Consider the following 25,157-nt stretch of genomic DNA (forward strand, 5'->3'; position numbering starts at 1 on the left):
CTCCACTAACTGCAATGTGTAAATGAAACCAATCTCCTCCCACAAGTACACACAGAAGTCTCAAAAATTATTTTAGAACAAGAAACTGGAAACAACGGCCTCAAGCTTAAGGAAGACATGCAATCAGGATGGATAGAGCTGATCAGATAGCATCTAACATTCTAGCAGATCACTTGATGTTCCCAGACATCCAGCAGACAGAAGCAGACAGACAAAGTTGGCTGCAGCACTCAAGCTTTTCCATCCCCTCCAATAAGCCATGAGAACAGAGTTGGATGACCTAGCATCTGTCCTTCATCGACATGGATGCTCTTGCTAAGCCAAGGTATGTGAGCAGAGAAAGGAAAGGGATTACTGCACAGGTATGAGGCTTTTCATTAGAAGAAACCCACATAGATACATGCAGGAGGTACTCTAATCCTTGCACCCAGCTGCAGAATAAAGTATATCAGGCATAAATACTTCTGTGCCTGCTAGACTACAATCAAAAGAGAACTATACTTGTGAGATTAGACCAAAGGACAGACTACCGTAGGAACCAATAACAATAATCAGCTAAACATAAAATTTACTACTTATTCTTTTTAACCTTTCTTTCACTCTTCACTTAGGCTACTCTTTGAAAACTCTTACTCTCCATGGCATTTTTATTAGCTCAGATCAGAGTTTAACCAACTGACCATGCTTTTACTGTTTCTGAAACACAGATGTTACTGTTTAGTGACTTTTTTTGCAAATATACTCTTAACTAACTTGTATAAGAATACGTTTCTTCATAGCAATTAATATTTCAAAAATGTACAGTAGCTTGAAATCCTGTTTAAACCACAGAATGTTTAGCATGTGGACAGTGACAGGACAGATTCCTCCATGCTGCTCTCACCTGCTCTTTATCCATGTTTCCAAATGCTGGGTTCTCCACTGAAAACTATAATGCAAGTAAGTGACAGTTCCAAGAAACTCATGGTTCTGCACAAACTGTTAAACGTTCATGATCGCCAGCACAAAGTTACTAAGGGTCCTGTTCCCCTACGTGAAAACTCATCCTAGCGAAGTCAAAAAGCTGTCCCATCTTGACTTGGACTGGAACTACTGAATTCTGAATATGAACAAATGGCTATGAATTATTACACTAACATCAAAAAGCCTAGAAAGTAAGCAAATGAAACAGGTACTCTACAACATATCGTAAGGCAAAAAATACAAGCTGAACAATAAAAGGTGAAGAATTGGTCGGTTCCTCATAAATATTTTCCTCATTTTAAAATTAGAACTGTTGCTGCCTTTTTAATTTTACGAAAGTTTTAGGGGCATGACACTGTGACACTTAGTGGGAAACCAACTCTTTTTTTAGCTCAGATAAGAGTGGCACTGCTGTGCAACCACTTTGTGGCCCATGTGAAAACATCTAAGCAAGGCGCAGCGAAATCAGTCTTCCTGCTTTTAAACAACACTCTCATTAACAAAAGCATCTGGAGCCAGTCTGGTATTAAAATACACTCACAGGGAGATCACACTGCCTACGTGGCACTAAGTAAATAGTTCTATATCACATTTCTTTCAGAGCTGACAAAAACCAAACAGAAACAAAAAACCCCCACACTTAAATCCTTCTTCCCTCACTCCCAGTTACCAGCCACCACCTTAACAATGGTACCATTACAACTGCTTAGTAAACTAGTTTGCTGAAAAGATCTGCCTTCAAGTTGAGATGGAAGTGGGGCACTTGCTTTGTTTGTTTCTTTAATGAAGGACAGCTCACCAATGCAGCTCACAGCATGGTCACGCAGAGATGCATAAACACAAGTAAGGGTGCAGGACATTGCAATGCCAGGGCATAACTTTTAAGTGTTTTCACACTGTAGTGAGCCCATCAAGGAACGACACTTTCCACATACCCCAAGGAGAGGCTAAAGTGGGTGTAGGAGCAGTTTAGATACTATGAAAAACAGAACATTGCATTTTTATAAAATCTATCCATTTAGCACTTGTAACACTTACACTGCTTCGAAATACCCAGGACACTACACTGAAGTCCAGTTATTAACTTGACACTATAACTAATAGCAGGGCCCTAATCTACTGAACGATTGAGCCCTCCATAGCGTAGATGGGGATACAAGAGCACAGAGGAATGAAGTTGCTCAAAACCAGAAATACAGCAAATGACAAAATCACTATTGCAGGCAATCCCAGGTTCCTAGTGAGTAAAGAGGCAAAGCCCTAAATTATTCTTTAAGAACATGAATTTACCAGCCCCATATCTTGAGGATCTATTCATTGAATCCCTTGACTGCCCTCCCACACCACAACTTCAAGCCCCCTAGCACTACTCAGCCAAACTCACATTTCCTCTTTTAGCCTCTAACTACCCCTGCTCCACTATCCTGGCACACCTCCAAAGCAGGACCCTTTACCCATCCCTTCCTAACTCTGACTATATCTTCTACTCAGCATCTTTTCCTTCACCACCCAATCCTCCTGAATATATACAACATATACAAGGAATTGTATCACATTACCTAGCAGTAAATACAATAAGCTTATTCTTTTTCAGGACAGCCAATGTGAGGTAGACTTATGTAAGAAGGCTACCCATGCTGGTTTTCCAAGACTCCAGGTAGTCACTTTGACTGCTAATGTTGAAAACAAAGCCTGCATGTTAATCAAACTAGAAACTACTGCCTTGTCTCATGTAGCAAATTCCTGCTTTGCTAGGTCTTGGAATGAAGATTAAAGACTGTGCGGTCAGAACTGCAAGGTATAAAATCAAATACCCTCATACCAAGTACTTACTATTTAGTGGCCCTGACCACTAACTCCAGAAGCTGTTTCCAAGCACATCTTAGTGATGACACGCTGAATTTCTTGGCTGGGGGAGGGGGAAGAAGGTATTTTCCAGCCCCTCACATGTGCCTCCATCACATATTTGAGAAACAGAACCTGAATAGTAACCAAAGGCTTAGTATACTCTGCAGAGATTAAAGGCTGCATGTTCAAATAGGCACTCACTTGGATGGGCTGGTCAAATTCTCCCTACAGTTGATTTATTCTGGGAACCCCACAATGGAGAAAAGAATTCTTTTGATAGTCACATTTCAAAGAGCACACTTTGTGAATATTTTCAATAGAAGATGATAGCACTACTGATTTATATAGACTGTGCATATACCTACACATGCATATGCACAAACATACATGCACAGCATATACATATGTATATGTAGAACTATCTGTAACAGAGGAGGAGATCCTTTCATTTTGCCTTTTGTGCTGTTCACTCCAGGAATCTATCCTTGATCTTGACAGAACTGATAGTTTATAATGAATAGTTTCCCAGCTTTCACGGCTGGCATCAAGGAAACACCTGGGAGTAAGATTTGTTCACTATGGGTTTGTGTATTTCTTCTTTAAACATAGTTACTGTGCTGTTTGCCGCTAACAAACATTTTTATTGTGTTTAAATATTTTATTGGTTGAGGCAAAAACAAAACAAAGGAAAACGAGTAAACAGGAGGGTCTGCTGTGCTTCTGCAGGTGGAAAGAGACCCTGAAAGGATAAAGAAAGTGGGCCAAAGTCAGGAGACGTGCCATTGACTGTACTAGAGATTAGCTACACGTAATGTTTAACATACCTCATTTTCCCTTTAGTTACCTACATAGAAAGATATAGAAAAATGGCGATAACTCTCAGGCAAGCCCTTACTCATATTTGAAGTACTTGCATGGTTCTCACAATCATGGCATTCACTTTCTACCATATTAATCCACAACAACCCTGTGAGAATATATTCTACTCATCTAACAGAAAGGAACCAATGCATCAAGAGGCTAAATCATCTACTGAGGGTTAACACCAGAAATTTCTGACAAAGCTCTAAGAATCTCACATAGAAGATACTAACATTCTGAAGTACAGCATATTTTGTTGCATCAGTTTAATATAACTGATATTAATCCCAGAAATAGTATCAAAAGGAGAACAGAATACCAGACATACAGCACACTAAACAGAATATTTGAAGGAGGCATTGAGAGACACAATACCCCATTCATTCTGTTTTAAGGAACCAAATCAGCACAGTCAGATAACATTCACATTCTACACTGATGTGGTCAGACTTCCTTTGTCATTACGACATTCCTTCCTTTATTTCTTTTTTCTTTCTGTGTTATTTGTCTGCTTGAGATTTGAAGCTTCCCTGAATCTAGGTACTAGACTTAAAGCTGCCTATTCCAAGATGTGAACTATTTCCAGTAACAACTACTGTTCTTAATAAATTATAGACATTAAAAATAGAGCTAGCTGAAAAAGTGTGATGTATTTTAGGTTATCTATTTTCAGATGCTTTCGACTAGCTCTGTAAACTGCATAGGAAAAAAAATAAAATTGAAGAATCGGGTATCTCATAAGAATCAAGAACATCTGTTCCACAGGTAGAGGTTTTGTTATTCAAATCTAAATAGAGAGCTTCTAACCTACAGTTAAAGCCCCGGGTTGCTATCTTCTTTGCTATGTATGAAAAATTCATGTTAAATAGTCTTAAAACACAATTAGTGACAGAGGTCTGATTCTATCACCTTTTTGTCAAAGTATAAATTCCACACAGGGTAGAAACCAGTGAAGAGTCAGTCCTTTGTTCACATGTAGATTAGCAGGAAAAGGCTATTTCAAGGCCACTGAAATGCTTACATGAAAGCCCTAGCGCTTATGCAGGCAGTTTAAGAAAGCAACTATGAAGTCTAAATCTCAACATCCCCCGTAGTCTACTGCTCCAGCTGAGTGTGTAGAGCAGTAGCATTCTGCAGGATATTTTTGCTCCTTGTGATACCCTGCATTTTAGTCTGGCCCATCTCTGGAAAGAAGCTTCGCTGGAAGTTCAATTGATTCCACAGCTTTTAAAACCAGCACACATGAAAAGGGGAATAAAGGGGAGCTTCTAATTCTGTCTCTTTATGAATACTTATGAAAATATGCGGGTCAAAGCCTCTTCCTATGCAAGTAAATTTCAAACCTCCTGTAGGACTCAAAGGAAAAGTATTAGAACTCATTTTATATTTCAGTTAGCATAAAGCACATGGTCTCACAACAGGCTTTTCCCAAATTTGCAGGGAACTGCTTCAGAAATGGAGCAAAGCAGTCTAAACTGGGCCCTTCTGCCTTCACAATAGGGGAAAAGGGTATCAGAAATATAACAAACATTCAAGCTATCTCTGTCACTACCTTTACAACTAGTTCTAGCTACCTTATGCACGTGAAAAGCATACTCAAAAGAGAGAGATGACCCATTGTTAAACATAACCTCCCAAGCTCACTCCTTGCTAAAATGAACATCAGCCAACCTGGTATCTGCCAAAGCCCTTTTGACCTCAGAGTTATTGATCATATGGAACATTTGTTCCAACACATTGGTTTCAGGTCACAACTCTTCCCCAAACACTGCCGTTTCTCCTGGAGAAGAGTCATTCTGTTGCTAAGGGACTGAACACAATGGAGAAGTTTTTGTGCTCGATACTCGGCTGATTTTAAAAGGGGCTGTCAACACAGACAAGTATGTTTGACCTGAGATTCTCTTCCTAAACGGTGAGTTGCCCAGAACCGAAGCAGCCACGTTAGCACAGGGCAGTGCCTTAGCTACCGTGGCCATGCTGGTGAGCTTCTCAGCAAGACGTTCCGGAACAGGCAAGGGGGAACAGGCAAGGGGTAGCACTGACATGGATGTAATGGCTTCCAGGTCCGCACAAGGTAACATCTCCATGGCAAGGAGGGCAGGCTGAGGACTCATGATGAACCCACCTAACTCAAAAAGTCATATGACCTTTCCCTGCAGCACCCTCTATCTTTCCTACTCACATACCTGTTAAGAAATTCAGGAGAAAAAGAAGTTACATGTATGTTTGCTCTGTGTGCTGGACAGAGCTGCAGTGGCTACTGAGGTTTGATCTTTTGGGTGAAGTTCTCTTTCCAGAGAGACAGAAGTAGTACCACAACAGGATAAACAGAAAAGGAACACAAGAAAATTGATTTAGAAATACCTTTTGGGATCTCATGTTTGAAGTACATTCAAAAAGACATTGTTCCATGTTACATATGTCTCCCACAGATTAATACAGTGGCAGCTAAATAAAGGTTCATGATCACTGACTATAATTTCATGTCAGAAATGTAGGGGTCAAGAAAAGTGTCTATTGATAATTGCCTGTCTTCACTCCTTCGCTATGCAGATCACCAACAACAATACAGCATATAGGAGAGATAAGGGGAAATCAAAGCTAAAGCTGTCTTTGGTGACTAGAGAATAGCAAAAAGCTCCTAAGAAATCTGCCTAAGTTCTGCAGTCCTGAACTGCCTACAAAAAAAAAAAGTTTCCATAAACTGGCCTTAATGAAGAACAATCCCCTTGCTTTGCCTGGGAGGAAGATCCACCTTTCCTAAGACAGAAATGCACAACAATCTAAAAATCACATTAATAACATTAGAGTCCTGAACTTTAATGTATTAATGAATGGACGTGCACCCATGCTGTAATCATGAATTTCAGCATTGCCTTTGATGCTTCATTGGTCACAAAGCTCTTACAAAATGTTTGAAGTGTCTGGCTGTGTAATAATGATTTATAATTCTCTTGAACCAAAGCAAAATTTGCTAGTAAAAATAATTTTTGAATAAAAAATAAATTGTGACCGGAGGGTCTGGGTTTGTTTCAAAAAGAGATCACCCACAAGCAGCAAATTATTTAAAAAGCCACAGGTTCTAGTGTTTTGAGATAGGGAATGTACAACTCAGAATTTCAAAGTAGTGTTAATTAAGATCAGTTTATTAAAATGTCAATCTTTTTAACCAAAAAAATTCTCCACCATGAATACTAGCTGCAAGTTCCTTTATGTTCAACTTTTCACGAAGAAAATTATTTTTCTTCATACAATATATTCAGCTTTATCCCTTTTTCTACTCTTCATTCCCTCTACCACCCCTCCCCCATCACTTCTGTCAGGGTTTACTTGTAGAATAAGTGGTCTTCACATGTTTGTTAAGAGTACTGCTCCCCCCCTCCCCCCACACTATCAGAAAAGTCTCTGAATTACATTAAAACAGCCGGGAAAAAAACATTCTTAAAAAATAATCTTAAAGTTTCACGAATTTTCTTCCCTTTTCAGCTCAATCCAACACTCACCAGAGTCAATGAAAAGAATATTTTTTAATTCAGAACAATGCGGATCAGGCCAGAATTTGAAACTAACTCCATAGCTTTATTACAATGAGTGTTTCCATTCCGAGACTTCTTTCTCCTAAAGTGCAAGGAAAAGAGGCAGGCAGAAGCGAACCTGGCAAGAATATCTCCTTATCACTCTCAAAACAGTTAATTTCACAAAGATATTAGCAGAACAGTCCAATTAAAAAAAATCTTCCAAGGAAAAAAGAATGGACATGGTACAGCTGGAGGTATCCCTCTGTATTCCTCTCAGGAACCTGGAGCCAAAGACAAGGTGGGGTGTTGGAAAAGCAACTTAACTTTTGTCAAGTTCTTCCAAGTTCTCACACCGAATAAGGGGGGTTATGGTTTTTTTGCTAAATATTGTCATTCCTTCTTTGAAAACACAGTGGCTGTGAAAAGTGTTATTAAGTCAGACAATCAACTGTTTAAGGTACATGTTGTGGCTGATCTGCTCACCCCAGCTGTGGAGCCAAGCAGAGCAATTCTGCCCTGGTCTGTGATGAGGTCTCTCCTGCTTATGCTAGAACAGCAGGAGGAAGCTGCTCCTAACCATCCGCAGCTGTGTTGCTAAAGGAGTTACTGCAAAGTAGAGGCAACACGCAATGCCTCTACCTATGTCTACAGATTCAGGGCTGAATGAACTCCAGAAATCCAAGTAGAAGACCAGAAATGGAGGTTATCTGTGGCATCCCTATTCACTGTAACCCTCTACAGCACTAGCCACTGACTTCTGTCCCTCAGAAAAAAACACAACCAACTATTAATCAACAAAGTGAGCCATGACACTTCGCAGCTTTTTCATCCCAAGGAATAGAGAGATTTCATGAAATCATAAACATATCTGTCCTGCCAGCCAGTAGAATAGTGGCTGATTCCACATGTTCTTAATATAATCAGATTGTATGTCAGCACTCGATATTGCAAACATCTCCCCATTAAACTCCTCATACATCAAGCCTTACAGCAAAGTACTAATATAACTTTTGGGAAAGGCTATGAAGTGCTACTTCTGGACAAATGAAGAAACTTTTTTAAGGAGTAAGAGACTAGTCATACTTTGCGCTAATATATTCACTCAGGCAGATTGCAAAGTTGTTTACCGGCATGGCTAAATTGCTGCTTTCAACAAAGCCACTTCGAGTTAAGTAGAAAGTAAACCTCAAATATGTACTATTTCTGTTTTAAAACGTTCACTGTAAAAGGTTATTTTCATGGACAAGTACCAAAAAAGTTGACCTGTCAATTGCTCATGAATAGTTTCTATATAAATATACGTTTAAACATATGTCAGTTAATGTATAATATTGTATATCATATGGCTATAGTAGGTATTAAAAACATAAATGTTATATATACTTGCATAATATATTATTTATTACACATTGGGTATGTATACCTACAGATATAATGTCATGAACCAAAGCAGACTACAGACTCATAGCGAGTTCCATCAGGACCTTAACACAGCCTACCTCCCTCTGGAGGCAGATGCATCACTTTTGTTAAAAACTGTAACTGATGTCTCCATATCCTGTGCAACTACCAAAAGCCAGCCCCGCTGGCCTTAACTGATCTTTACATAAATTTATGTAAAATGGGTATTGTGGCACTTTGGTTCCATACAGTTTAAAATGTTTCTTTTGCATTGTAATCTGTCATATTCAGGTGCGATAACTGTTTCCACCTAAATTTCTGGGTTTAAGTCATAGATAAGCATCCCAGCACAAGCTCCTACTCTGCTTCCTGTGGAAGACCACGGACTCTGGTAATCGCTGGCTGGTTCAAGGGAATTGCTGCTCTATGACAGCAGACACTGAGGAAAGAGCCTTGGATCCATCACTGCAAGTACAGTTCTCACTGTTACCCTGTCATTTAAGGAACATGCTATTCCAGATCATAAGTTAACTAGCTCATCTTCTGACATGCGTTCAGCTTGTAGAGGAAATAATTCCTTTTCTGATTTCCACCAGGTTTCTCCATACAGACCCTGTTTGCTTGGGCATAGGCAGAACTTAGCGTAACGTAAATACATTTTCAAAGTCTGGTGATATAGCTGCCTCTCGCTGAAACCAGTGGGGTTCTTGCCTGAGAGAGCAGAAGCAAGCAACTAACCGTGGCAAAATGCCTTATCAATTTACATTAATTTACACATTAGCTGAAATAACAAGCCATCATTTGCAAAATACGGACTATCTGTAAGCACATACCCTAAAGCTGTTTATTGAGGCAAAAAAACCCCAACAAAACAAAAAACAGATCTAAAAATCTGCAGGCAGCAAATAACGCAACTCCTTCCATCTTCACATGGTATCATGGGGGCAGGGAAGAAACCAAACCGCATTAAAATTTGACAAACATAGTAAAACTAAGTTTTCAGGTACACTTTGCTTCCACTAAAGGTACAAAATACTATTGCTCATCCTTCCAAAACTTTCTTCATAATACAGTTTTGTGAGCTGCTCCTACATTATGAAAAATACCCATTCTGCAAAGACTTTAGAAAATTACTTATTTTTTAATAGTTTTTTTTTTTTTTTAATGAGATATAGTCCAAATCCTGTTTTACCACAAATACCTGCAGGAGGCTTTATCTCCATTTGAAATGCTACAAACCTCCTGCTAGTCTGACAGTCAAGCAGCCTGTTTTCCAAAATGTAGGCAGAGCATAATCTGGTAATTTAGCATTTAGAAAGCAAAACATCCAGAGTATTTGCTACAAGTTGGCCATATTTTGGCAAGAGGTTAACATGCAATTATTCTTGGTGAAAACACAGTTTTAAGTATCTGCATCTTTTCATTTGAACTTCTCTAAGCTTAGGTATTTTATATATTTATACATAAACATGCCACATTTATATGGCATAAATATTGAATATATAGATATAAAAATAATTCACATCACTGTTATATAGAAAGAAGATGCAGCATCCAAATCTCTTCTGATCATGGTTTAGGCAGGATACTACCTTTTAATACAAATTGGTTAATATCAGTGGAAAGAAGAGACTTAAAACCATTATAGTAAGATACCTAATTCCAGTAGAATACATAGTAAGCTAACAACTGTAACTTTTATAGAGGCACCAATCTGCATAAAACAGATTTGAGCACAAGTCACCCTCACATAAAAGTTCAAGTCAATGCAACATGTTTTACAGAACTAAGACAGCCCTATCTAGGTAACGTAGGAATGAACTGGAGATGCCTTAAAGATGCTAAAGTTTTGAAGCTGAATTATCACTTGTTTGGGCACCATTAGCCAAGCAGAAAGAGTCACTGCAAACAGGGTATACGTAACTGAGAAGTACAGTGCAATTATTTAATGGTTAAACAGTGCAAAATGCAGCAAGTATTTAACAAGCTAGGAAGCCAAGCATTACTGCTCACCATCCCAACAAGGCAGCTGCCCAGCGTTCCCAGGCCAGGCAGGCAATGTCTGCCCCCCGAGCTGCCTGGAGGGTGTTCTCAGCATGGTCGAGTCGATACCTTCTACCAGCTCCATTGACACAGACTCAGCCCCTGCTCCCCACCTCCCCTTTTCATTTCAGGAGTCTACACCTTTCCATGCTGGCTTTTTCCCCTCTAGAGCCATTGAGCTACTAATGACCCTCTCCCAAAAATCATGTGTTTGCCTGAATTTTTTACTTATCTCTTTACAGATTTTTATCACAGGTCTTTAGCAGGTACAGCCCAGCTATGCTGTATCAGAGCTGGGCCTTGAACCCTTGGTACATGGGCAACCTAAACCACACGCGCAGGGAAGCTTACAGCAGGAGTTGCAGACAGGCCACTACACACATCTCTGACAAATCCAAGTCTGGTATAAAATGGTCTAGAATTTTGGAGGGATCTAAGATTTCAACATTGTTAAATCAGCTGCTGCTTATACACAGCAGCTTTCATGGTGGCATGTTTGGTGCAGTTATATCCAGGGCTTACAATGCGGTAACACAACAATAGATCACGTCTCTGACTTCTAGAACAGCCTCAAGTTATGCCAGGGGAGGTTTCGATTGGATATTGGGAAAAACTCCTTCACTGAAAGGGCGGTCAAGCACCATGACAGGCTGCCCAGGGAGGTGGTGGAATCACCATGCCTGGAGGTGTTTAAAAAAACCCATGCAGATGCGGTGCTCAGGGACATGGCTTGGTGGTGGACATGGCAGTCCTGGGTTAATGGTTGGACCTGATGATCTCAAAGGTCTTTTCCAATCTAAATGATTCTGTGATTCCGTTATCCATGTGGGGCCCACCGCCACTGGAAGTCTCCCTTATGATGCCTGAAGTTAAGCAAAGGCAAATAACACATTCTATAACAGCATGTTACACAAACATTATAAAATATTCAGCTGGATATTGCTGTTTGTGGAGAACAGTGTAATGTAGGTTTACACCATCTTCAGGAACTTTTTTTTTTTTTAATTGAAGGAAGAAAGGATTGTCACACAACAGTGTATCAAAGTGTGTCTTCACTACGACAGTGAAGAGAGCAGTATGAAATTCAAGCGAGTGGACAAAACCTATTCCAGGCATAGACTTTGAGGGAATGGAGTACTTTTACTCACAAGTCCATCCACAGCTAATATCAATATATTACTGTCTAGTTGCCAAACTGAGGACAGACTGGACAGACATAGCTTCTCTGTGCATCTTTGGAAAATGATAGAAACTACTTCCCCTTTCAAAACAGATACTCTGTGGCATGGTACCTTAATATTTCTTTAACACTTACAGATTGTCAGGTAGAATGTATTGGCACTACATAAGTCAAAGTATTATTCTATTATTACTTATTTAACACCTAGTTAAACATTACTTAACCCACTGGCATAAACCCAATACATCCCCATTAACTTAAATATTGCTAATGCACTATTGTTTAAATTAAGCACTAGTCTAAGCAGCAGTAAATGTCATTCACTGTCATTAGGGTAAATTGGTTCCCTGGGCAACATACCAGGAACACAGGTGTCCTGATTACATGGGTCCTCATTAACTACAGTACACTATTTCTTCAAAAATGGAACTCAAGGTGACTGTGACAAAGAACTCCACTATTCCTTTTTGCAGCGAGGGAGGATGCACAAACGCAACTACCAGAACATGCATGCGCCCATCTCCCCGCAGCAACTCCCAGATCCCTTTACAGAACAATGTTTGCCAGTTGTGTCATGGTTTAGTCACAGGCCCTGAGCACAGAAGAAGCTCTGCCCAGATAGGGATCTATGTGAGAACAAGGAACTATTGAAGCCAGGCATCCTCCAGCAGAGAGCTCTTTATATGACTGAAACCTTGAAGCAGATAAGGCTCTGCACAGATGGAAGTACTGCTCCTATAGTAAATTGCCGGACCAGAGCCTGAGATGATAATCACTTGCTATTTATCAAGGATTGTGTTTTCTATGAAGACCCTAGTGTACCTCAGGGGGCTAAATAATAATGAGATATACTGTATCTCACATACCTGAAGTATTACAGATCAGTTGTTATAACACATTCATGTTCTTAGTGCATTTTTCAGTTACTAATGTGACCAAATAGCCTAAAGTGTATTAGCTTCATAACCATAAAAAACCCCACAGATTTAGAAAAATGTGCTACTTTTCTTTCCTTTTTAAAAGAAACACAGGCTTTGAAATGCTAACTTAAGTATTTTTATTTCTGTTCAATAAGGGATTCAAGCATTGGAAGAGTTAAGAAGTGTTACTAGTGTGAGAACCATATGAACAGCTCCTGTTAGCAACTACTTTATGGAACTGAAGGACAGCTGGTGATTCTTGCCTTGGGGCTAGCAATTCGATACCTATTTCCGTTTTGTTTTTTTTTCCTCTTGACAATATGAACCCTATACCTCATTTACATAATGCAACACACTTGCATTCTTCTGCTGGGCTTCAGAATTTAGATTAGTAACAGAAACATGTGTTACACTGGTTAAACAATATAGATGTCATCCATTACAATATTAGTTTTACTCATTGTCCCAGTGCAACCTTTTAAATAGAACATTTTCAGCCTGGAGATGCAGTTCCTGCCACACAGCCCCTTCTAATAAAATCATATGTAGACTGAATGACTTTGAGAGCTTTATTGATTCTACCTTCTATTGGTAATGAAAACCAAAGCAATTCATTCTATGAAACCTACAATAAACCAAGACCATTACGACTTTAAAATGTCGCTATGAAATAAACATTAAAGATTTGTATGTTAAGAATAAACTAAAGAAACTGAAATGAAAAATGGCATCATGCAAAGAATGAAAGCGTTTTACACATATAAAGCATCGCAGGTGCAAATTCACTAGCTGTTTGAGTGTGTGCACATGCAAAGACGAGGTACCTAAGAGGACTACGCTCCCTCATTAGTCATTCCTGAGGCCCTCAGAGCAGCAAGCATCATAGGCTAAGATGTCAGTGATGCTCTCCTCCTAGTCATTCCTCTGAACTGGCAAAGCCAGTAGTCAGACAAAAAAAAATATGACAAAAATTTAGTAAACCTTACACAAGAGTTTACCTATTACCTTTTATATGGGGAAGAGATGCAAGGAGAAGGATTCTGAAGGTGACTGCTATGAGTAGGTTTGGATGAAGTCCATTACACATTGAAAGCAAACATATATGGTAAGACATTCTACTCAACTCTTAACACTGCTTCAGCTCCACCAAACATATGCAGCAAAATCACAGAAAAATTGAAAAGTTGCCTAGTTTTGAATTTTGTTTTAAGATTTAATATCATTGTGTCTCCATGAAAAGATTTGCTAAGAGATTCATAACAACACACACCCAGTTTTAGGTATGTCAAGACTGAGTAGTGGGTGACAAGACGGGTGCTACTATAGAAGATCTTTTTTCTAGTGTCTTAATACGTAGGTAGCTAAATGCTGGAGAAGCTCCATCTCCCCAGATGCTAGGAAATTCCACTATAAATTTTAATATATTATCAACGGAATCTAGCATTGCCAAACAAACATTTAGAAAGTTTAAGCCAGACCATTATCAAATCATGAGACTGAACTAGAAATCATGAGGTTTGAAATACACTCAAGACGCATTTCTTCTTACTGACTCTTTCATTCCTAAGATTTACATCACATTCAGATCTCATTTTGAGGTATTCATGGACAACAACAAAAATGGAGAAAAGGGAGAGAAACAGAAAGGGGAAAAAGAAAGTTTCCTGCCTCCAGAACTAAAGAGAACTGAAGTAAAGTAGTAAGTAAAGCTGTAGCAGCTGACAGAAGAGCCTGTTTTCCCCAACCAAGTCCTTTAGACTACGTAGTTCACTGTTTAGCAAACCAACACTATGTTTACAGTGCCTGTAAGGGTGCAATCACAGTTCACGCAGACACAAGGGTAACTGTGAATGCTGGTAGCAGTGCACTGATGGCATACACAATAGGCCAAGCCAGAAGCATTCGGCCAGTATCACAGGCACAGTTCAGCAAACCAAGCTCCATGCAGTAATGTTTTCATTCCCATGGGTACTTGAAGTTTTTTTTAGTTAAAATTTGTTTTAGCTAACAGACGCTAAAAATACTGGGTATAGCACATTCCATTCATTTCTTAAGTTTTCAGTTCGTTATCTAATTTGGAATAGTCCCTTTTTTTTTTTCCCTAGTCTTTATTTTCAACTGTTTGATTACAGGAAACTTCTCAGGACAATGTTTTATTTTTTGTTATTCATTTAGTGGTTTGGTTTTTTTAAAATCAGGAATACTGAAAACACCTGAGGTAACAAAGCTAAATCACAAGTGGTGTTTACAGGTGCAGTGCTCGAACAAAACATAGACAATTGTACAAGACAGCTGTTGAAATCTAGTAAGCACTTGCAAAGTTTCCTACATACCGAAGCCACCCACTGCTGTGGAAGATGCTTTCTTGGAATTTTGACCCTTTGTGTGTGTATATACATACACTAAAAAAAAAAAAAAAAAAAAATTTGGTTCAGACCACAAGAGTCTGAGACTTGCATCTTGAAAACTCACATCTTCAGCACTGATACAGCCTCTCCCCACTGCAGAAATAATAGTAGTATTGGTAAAATATGATAGCATGATTGATTTACTATAGCAGAAATCTTAATATAAATACAGAGGTGGCCTAAAACTTAAAATCGCTGCTTAAGCTCAGATCTCTAGAAGCAAACTTACATGAGAACTTGCCAAAATAGTCACAGAAATTATTCTATCTGCTTAAACTACTTCTTACTCAAAGAAAGAAGTAGTGTCTACATAGCAGACCACGTAACCTGAAAAAAAAAAAAAACCACCAAAAAACCCCAACTCTCTGAAAGAACAGAAACAGGCAAAAGCACAGAAAGATAATCACAGAATTCTCATTTCTGTAAACGAGGTGGGAAAAAATAATAAAAACCCCCAGTGGCTTTAATACCCTCTTTCTCAGTAGTACTGTATTAATGAGTGGGCTCCTCCCACAACCAGCCCTAGCAACAACGCAGCCGCTTGGAATACATTCAGCCACGACGTTCTCAGACAAAAGTGGAAAGGAAAATGAAAAGAGAGATACAATAGAATGCCACTGGGCACAAGAGGGTCTATCAATTCTACTGCTAAATGCCAATGACTTTTTTATTTATGCTTATGGGCAGGAAACCCTGGCTCCTTAGCCAAGGAGCCCATCCTACTGTCATTACAGGAGGAGGGGATTTCCATCTGCCTTATTCCCCTAACAACTCTGGCTACTTTCAGAAACTATGTGGAAGAGTTGAAAAAGACTACATTGTGTGAACACAGTCCCAACCAAATGCAATCAATCTGTGTATTTACTGTGAGAACAGTCAAATTATTCCCATAACTGGTCGGTTGGTTTATTGACTGATTTTTTTCCCCCAGATACGCTGTATCCCTGTTTCCTGCTGATCTGAAGAGGTGCAGAACTTCTGACCTTAATGCACTTCTGACTTGATAATGCATTGGTATGCACTAAAAACCTACTGCATCCCACCAGGTAATAAAAATTGCTCCCACCAGTTGAAGAGCACTTACAAATAACTGGTTATGGAATGTATTTCCAATCTTAACAATCCCTCAGAACAACATATGTTTTTCTGAACCCAGACAACCCTCAAAACTGTTGCAATGACCTCCTCCTGCAACATGGAATCAGTAACAGTGGTCTGAGCTCTTACATACAGGTCACCTGGTTCCAGAACAGGGGCAGAAGAAGACTCCAACAAATTGCAAAGTAAGCTCAAAAGAAAAGATGGCTGGATATGGGCATAGGTCTTTTCCCCATCCCTTACGCAACCTTGGTGATTATACATCATGCATGCTTTGAAACCTCTCCTCATTCATCCAAACAGCAATTTTGCTTACAGCTTTGTAGGACACTCCAGATGAATCAAGGGAATCAAACACCACGCATGACAAAGGAAAGCTGTGATTGAAAAATAAATAAATAATTGTTGGGTTGGCAGCTGAGACAAACTCTATAAACTATTGTGTTTGCAATATCGCGCTGCATGTTTCAGTACTTGAAGTCATACAGTATATACTTTACTGATCGATTTGCATACCGTTATCGATCTCAAGGGTTGTATAATGCATTTGATTTGTGGCACTTCTGCATAATTTTCTGATTAAGTTACTTATTTAACCTATTGACCTTTACTCTTAATTAAAGAGCCTATGTAAATGTTGAGCTGTAATCAACTTGCGCACTACTGAGTGGAATTTACATCTCGTGGAATTTACTTACTCTTTAAGGCTTCACACTGACACTGTGTGGTATGCAATGGACATTTTCCTTTGCAGTTTAAATTTGTGAAGCATCCTAGGAATCTAACTTCACTTCCAATAACTTGCAAACAAAATTCCCATAACACTATTTTTTTGAAGGGACCAAATAAGAGGTTCATACAACAGAAATGCCTACTTTGAAAGCCTAAAAGAGAAGGAGCAAGTTCAATCTGTGTCTAGTTTTCTTATGCAAATGGTCACTTGTACTAATTACCTGTTGAACATTCAAGAATTCCGTTTTGGATCAGATCTCTACTGTGTACACCATGTACAACCTATGCTGGACATACCCAACAAGAAGTCCCTGCTCTATGAAGCTGGGAGCACATTACATTTGGCACTGGTTACCACTCAGAAGTTTAAAATTACAGCAGAATTATTTCTCACTAACATGGAATCCTACTTTCAGCAAATCAGCTGGTGAAAAAAAGCAAAAAACCAAACCAATACACCACAGTCATTGCACTGCACTATATTCTGTATGTTATTGTTGAGAAGTCCAATTTAGTTTTAATAATTTATGGCACTTGTTTGTTCTTATTAAGTGTAATACAGTACCGATCCACTGTAAAACTAGAGGACATCTCAATTCAGTTAAACTCCTGTGTTGGGGGTGTGCGTGGGTTATGTTGATAGTTTGGAAAATGAGCAGTTTGACAGCAGACATGAACTAGCTATTTCAAATCTGCAGTTATACCTTCCCTGCAATCAAACATCTCTACCTCTCCCTGCATATACCCCAACAAAAGGATCAAGATTATCTTCCTGTCATCTTTTATCTAATGTTCAGTAATCACTCTGAGCCAAAGACATGACAGTGCTACGACCCTTGAGACAGTTCTTACTGCTCCACAATGAGCAACCAGAGAAAAAGTCACCGACTTGCTCAATTACTGATGGCCTCAAGATCAAACTATGCCAATGGTTGGATCCAGAGGATACAAAACTAACAGGTATAAAGATAATGATGTAAAACAAGCTGGTGAATTGAAGCCAAGTGAGTTGCACTCCATGCAGACTGAACAAAGCAAAATACATTTCCAAACAATTGAAACTAATTAGTTTCTTACTTAGCTTTCTATACATCTGCTTATTTTCCAACAGCACTACATTGAGGTACCTGCAAGAAGGTCTGTTTTCACACCAATTTTAGTTATCTTTTCTTTTTTTAAGATCAGAAAGCCTTTTTTTTTTGACTGGGGATTTTACTTTACTTGCCTTGCTTCCACACGAACAGCAGTGACAACAAGCATTTTTCAAACAGCCAATATTCATTCCTCTTATGCCATTATTTAAGCTGCTGAAACACACAGACTGAAATCCTTCCTCTGTGAATAATGTCACTGCATACTGTTGACCACAAGTGTCCCTGTGTTAAAATACATAGAGTGAAACAAACAGAATGGCAGGAGGAGGCTTAACTTGGACCAAAAGAATAATTTCTTTGCTGCAATACACGCTAACAAGTCTGTCAGCGTTTTGCAGAGGAGTAATTTACCCCTAAACTAGACCAAGGCCACCAAGGCTAGAACAAGTGAACTTGCAAACAGACAGGATACTAGCCCTTATCATCACATGTGGATGCAGAGTAGAAATTTGTGGATTTACTCAAGTTTTCAGTATTTATTCTCCTTCCCCCTCCTCTTCCACCCTTCAGCTTCACTTCCTACCTCTTTGCCTTCTTTAAGAAAAAAATAAGATCTTATTCTCCTTAATAGCACACTTCATCATTACTCCCTGAACTAGTTAGAATGCATTGTCTCTTGTTACATTGGCTCCATGTAACTTGTTCAGTCCTAGTGCTGAACAATACTGCTACCAAACCTGCAGCAACTGTTTTTTCCTCAGTGGCTTCACATATTTCCCAATATGTTCTGTCTGCTGTTGGCAAGAGAGAAAGAGACAAAACCCGTTCTTCTACCTTTATCAATTAGAGATGTGACTGAGATGTGCTGAAGCAAGAGTTTGGAATTACAATTCAATTCAGATTATGTGAATGAGGATAACAATCATCACGAGGTGGCTTTAATGATCGGTTACTTCTGTGAGAAACCTGCAGACCAAATGCTGAGGTGCAAGTCATAAGGAACACATGCATCCTTGCTATTGGTGGGAACTGCTATGCTAAGAATGTATTCCAGTGTAATCCAATGGGATTTATCAAGGGGAAATAGTGTCATTTGCTCACTGGGGCTAGTTTTGATTACTCCTTCCCTAAGCTCCACTGGAACAAGTATCAAAATGAAAGCGCACATTCCTTCCACTGTCAGTAATGAAATAGCTCCTGGTGGCTTTTTGCTAGCCATGTATGTAGGCAATAAAATGCCTCCAAGCCCGTTACCGGAGTACATAAAAAACCCTCCACATTTAAAATATTCAGCTTCCTCAACAAAGAATTCACCTTGATTAGCAGAGTGTATTAAATTTCACCTACTTAACTTTGCAGCTTGATTAGTGAAGTATGCAGCTTAATCAGCACAGCATGCAACTCATGACAACATGCGCCACCTAAAACTGAAACTAATGGTAGGACCCAACAGAATCCCCAATATACATCTCTAAGGAAAACATGCAGTGCAGAAGATTTAAAGCAGGATTAGGTCTATAAAAGAACAACTAAAATGTTCCATTCTGGCAGCAACCTTGTGGCTTTGTGAGGTGTGCGATTCAGGTTGTGAAGTTTCAACTGTCCAGAAGCTGAAGCAGTCAGCTTCTTTCAGTGCAAAGCCAAGCAGCGCCCTCATCAGTAATGCTGGTCACTGTGACCACGACATCCCTTTATTCATTCTCCAGCACAGCTAAATCCAACTTCCAGTGTTTAATTTTTAATTTTAAGGATACTTAAGGCAGCATCACTAGCTGTCCAAAACATAATTTCATTATCCCAGGGAAATTAGGGGGAATTTTTGAAGACAGCAAGCACGTCAGCAATCGACGTGAATTATAATTTACATACTAGCAAACTAAACGTAAGAGTTAGAAAGGTGTTCAACTCCACACAATTAGGATCTCATGGCATTTCAGATATGAACCAAGTTTGGATTTTAAATAATCCTAAAGCTGAAGATTGTTCAGACACAGTGTTTTGGCTTGGACTGCCTTCCTGCCCATAAATAGACAAACTAACATAATTAGGAAGCAACTTCACTTTCAGTAGAATATTAAGTACATGTTCTGTCTTTAGACTATATTAAAAAAATAACACAGAGCTGTAGCTTTCTGCAGCTATCACTCTACATAGCATTTCCTTAATGATTTTCCCCCCATGGTTATCCTATATGCTGTGAACCCATGAGATAAAATCTGTACCATAAATAACAACACTGTGAGTTCAAGACTGCTGCAGTTCATGGAAACATCGTGTCTTGTCTACAGGGGAGTTGCAGAATACATGGCATTTGCCACAGCATCAATCTTGCCAACAGAGATACCTGTACTCCTCTAATTCTCAAGCCACACCCTTCCTTTTGGATACTACACATTCACTAAGGAAACAAAAAATAGGTGCGCATCTCAAACTCCCAGATACTCAGCTGTTTCTCAGCAGAACTGGATGCCATTCCCATCTCAACAAACCTAGAGCTATTAATAGTCAAGATTTTGGCCTGACAAATTCTGCAACACTTTGAAAAAATACAATATCAAACTACAATTGTCAGACAAATAAAGTACAGAGATTACCACTTACATGCCCTGTGTCAAAGAACCCAAACCCACACAACAAAAGAAACCCCAACACCCAAATCTGATCTTTTTAATTCCTTCAAAAGCTTCACATTACTAAGAAAAACAAGTAAATACCAAACAGCATTGAACTTTGACTGTTGTTGAGGTTTCATCTTAGAGCTCCTGTACAGCAAATATAAACACACACACACAAAAAATGTCTCAATATTGCAATTAGGTCTTCTTCTACTCTGTACAAAAGAAAGCTTCAATAACCTCACACCATTTCACTCTAACCATTCAAGTCCCCTGTGCCAGCTGGGTGGTACTGTCCCTGTTGCTCACTGTTGTACATCCATACAAACACTTCTATCACATCTTTCAGAAAAAGTAGTAGAAACTTCTATATTTCCAAAGTGCTATTTTAAACATCTTACTTCGAAAAAAAGTAATGTCATATTTTTAGCATCTATATTTTAATTAAAAGTATTTTCTTATTGAACACTAATTGGAGTAGCAAATTAAAATAAACAGTGTTTGCTTTCTAAAGCATTCCACTGATCACTTCCTGGTACGGTAAAGGCTAAGCTGTTAAGTTTTCATTCTGTGAATTTAAGCAGAAGAACTTGCAATAAAACTTGAAGTGTATTTAATAATAGATTGAGTGGATTAGGAAAACACATTAGATAAATATTATAGGTCTTAGTGAATTCAAAACATCAATGTCTACAGCATTCCCAATTCAGAAGACTCAAAACTTACTAAGTCTAAAAAATGTTCGTACTCCAACAACGCAAAGTAGTCCACAGGACAGCTGTCTTAGTAGCTATGAATATAGATGTGAAGGAGTTTTAACCAGTATTTTTATTCCTATCCATTTTACACCATGCTGTATTCATATATCCTTCTTCCAAATATACAGTAATATGACTCGGTGAAGAGTCCCGCTGTTCTTTTAATTTGGCAGCCAGACAATTTTGCATAAATTTTTGGTCATTCTGAATGTTAAGGAAAACATTACTGTAAAAAGATCAATGTAATAGCATTATCTGAAGTACACTACTTCCCCTATTTGAAACATTGCCAGTTATTCCCTATCCATTCCTGAAACCACAGACATTAAAACAGCAAGTATCTTATTAACTTCAGTTGAAGTGAAGCATAAATATTAACCCGTCAATCACCTCTCTCAGTTGTGTACCATAGCTGCAGAACTTTCGCGCTGGATTTTACACAGACAACAGAAAAATCATTTGAAAGTTCATTTTGGAAGAAGAATGCAAGTTTAGCATACATTCTGAGTATAAATTTTTTTCCTGGTTACGTTGTTGGCAACATCCTTTTCCTTTAAAGATGTGTCCAAGAGGAAGCTCTGGAAAACACACTAATTCTCAGCAAATTGCTAGTCAGCATGCCATTCATGTGTCCCCTGGAAAAATGCTGTTTCTGTAAGCAAGGTGAAGATGGCAGTTCCACCCAGTAGCCTAGGACTAGCCAGGATTTAGAGGTTATTCTGAACTCCTCTTTTCCGAAAATAGTCCCAAGTTGTATTTAGAAGCCTTATCAACTATGAAAAGCAAGACCAAATGCAATACTGAGATCAGCTCAGTTCTGAGACAGAACTAGACCAAGAAACACATAAAAAGTATTGCCTGTTTGGGTTCAACATAATCTCTCCTTCGTTTAAAAAAAAGAAAAAAAAGACCAATACAAGAGTCATTATTGAAGCTGGTCCAATTTGCCAGCTCTCTCTACACAGCAGTAATACCAGAGTCACGAGCAAGGGCAAGCTGACAGGTACCCGACATTACTGAACAGTATCTGGTCATGGTTATTGCCTGGGATACAACAGAATGGGGGATAGAAAGGAGCAGGGAAAAATCAGAAGCTTGGACTGATGACAACAGAAAATTTGTTAGGAGCTCATGTGGATTCAAGGTATTTCAGATGTTTCCTCTCCCACAGGTACTTGCCCTCTTATTGAAAGAAATAGCTGCAGTACCACAGAATCCACCATGTGGTGTCTGTTAGGAAATGTTGACTTTTTCATGGCAACTGGTGTAGGTATATCTAGATTGTGTATTTAAACATCACAGTTGTGTTTTCATTTCTTGCAAGAAGCATTTGACTGAGGTTAATGTTTTATATCAACAGAGTAAAAATAGCTAATTCTGGGCCCAAAGGTCATACACATCAGCACAACTTGAGTTCTGAAGTGCTTTTAACCTTGATTTTTCCTTGTAAGCCAGGTCCTTTAGAATATACAACACATTTAACCCAGTCTCACAAGCCAGGGGGAACACACACCAAAACATTTTCACTGTCTTTGGAAGGCTGTAATCATTTGACAATCAGAAGGATTTTACTGTATTTGAGACAACACTTACCAGGAAATATATAAGACAAATACAGTTCACCTTACAGAAGGGAATACAAATCAGAAATATCAGCACAGAGAGAAAAAAAAAAGACATATTCCCTGTCTGATTCATTAGATTTTTGGCACCCCAATTCAGTTCTGACAAGCTAGTATTCCAGACAGTAAAATATTGTTGTTCCACTAGGCCTGCTCCAATGTTTAGTCATAAGATACATACAATAATAACAGAACAGTGGCCTATCTTGACCAACAGTACATTAGTTATTATCTGCAGCACAAACACCTACCACTTTACACTAACATTTTGGCAGTTAATCTAAACATAGCACTTAAAGCTACATCATAATTTTGAGATCTAACTGGGTCATTTTCCTTCCAGCTGGCATCAGTAAAAAGTATTTTATAACAAAAAAGTAAATGAAACTTTTTTTTTTTTTTTTTTTTTTTACGAGTGCTTTTTTTTTATCCCTTCTTTAATGGCAGGGGCACAAGTATGATTTCAAGCACACACAACACATTTTTCAAGGCCTGTTCGCGGTGATGCTAGCTGGGTAAATTACAATAAGATTTATTGTGTAGTGGTGTATATCTAATTTTCCATTTACTGCTGGGAGCTTCAGTTGGCGGGAACTAACAGAGACGCCCACTATGTACAGCCTGGTTCAAACTGTGGTTTGGTGCAGACTCTCAGGGACAGGAACTTACTGCACATGCTGGCAAGTGGACAGGGAGAAAGTTGATGAAAAGAACAAAAAAGGACTTTTTAAATGGCTTCTGGAAATATTCGGTATCCCATCCCTTCTCCAAATTGTTTTGCAGCAAGGGGAGAGGGAGGAGAAGGGAGAAGTCACAACAGATTTTCTTATAAAAATTGTGTCATATTCAACAGATGCAGAACAAGGCAGTTAACAACTACTTCTTACTGTAGCAAGGTCTCCTGCTGACAGGATCCAAAATGAACAGGAGCTCACTCAAACAGAGTTCTCAATACTTTACTCCCCCTTCATCCTTTTTTTTTTTCCCCCTTTTATTTTCTTTTTCTTTTATTCTCCCCCCCCAAGCACTGGAAACACAAGTCCCTTTTTAAACAACCATCTGGCAACTTCTTTCCTTTACCTTCCTTTACTTTATGCTGGTTTTCTCAAATGTTCCACGTACACTCCCAACTAGCTCACTTTGCATGGACTGTATCAAGTCAAGCTGGAGAGAGGCAATAACGGAAGGAAGGGATGAGGAGTGGCAAAAGCCAGAACAGACACAATAAGAAAAAGCAAAGTTCTAGGTGGATAACAGAGAAGATTGAGACTCTGGAGCTTAAGATTGACAGCAAGAGATATATGCAGAATATGAAGGGTTAGCAGCGATGGGAAGAGCGCTTGAGGAAAGGAAACCGTTAGAAAGAAAAAATTTAAGACGGGACTGGAAAAAAACCAGTATGAATAACATAGTAGGAGGGTACATTAACAGAGCAAATGGCTTAGAGCAGAGCTGGTATCCATCTCACTGAGCCACAAAGCAAACATCATTTGAATGTGCTGAGCAACTCATCTCAGAGATGTAGCTGGAGACAAGCTCCACAACCACGTCCCTGCATCCTTGGGAACAGCTTATCAAGGAGAGAGCAAACGGTATGACATACTGTGCTGCTTCTATACCAGTGCAATGGAGGAGAGGGGGGGAAAAAAAAAATAATGTTTTGCATAGTCTGCTCCACAGTTGGCACCCAGAAAAGGCATTTTGCTTTACCAAATCAAATCAGGCAAAAAGTGAAAAAATACACAACAGTCCATAAACCTGATGTCCCTTCTCATTGGTTTGCAAACATTCATACATCCAAGACAGCATTCTGCTTCAAGTTCAGAGTACAGAAAGATGACCCTGGCTAACATCTTTTTCTATCTTTTCGTTTATATTAGGTACCATTTACCACCCTCATAAAATCTGCTTCAACTATCAAAATGTATGTCCTCTCTGATTCTCTCAGGTGTGCTAGTTCACGATCTATAACCTACAATGCAGTTCCACAGACACACACGGGATGGCACTGCTAAAATTAGTCCTCACGCACCTAATCTGGCCTCCACTCTGACTCAGTAGGCAGCAGGCGAAGGTACATTTTTATTCCCCGTAAT

The sequence above is a fragment of the Falco biarmicus genome, chromosome 10 (genome assembly GCF_023638135.1).
Source record: "Falco biarmicus isolate bFalBia1 chromosome 10, bFalBia1.pri, whole genome shotgun sequence".
NCBI classification, from domain to species: Eukaryota; Metazoa; Chordata; class Aves; order Falconiformes; family Falconidae; genus Falco; species Falco biarmicus.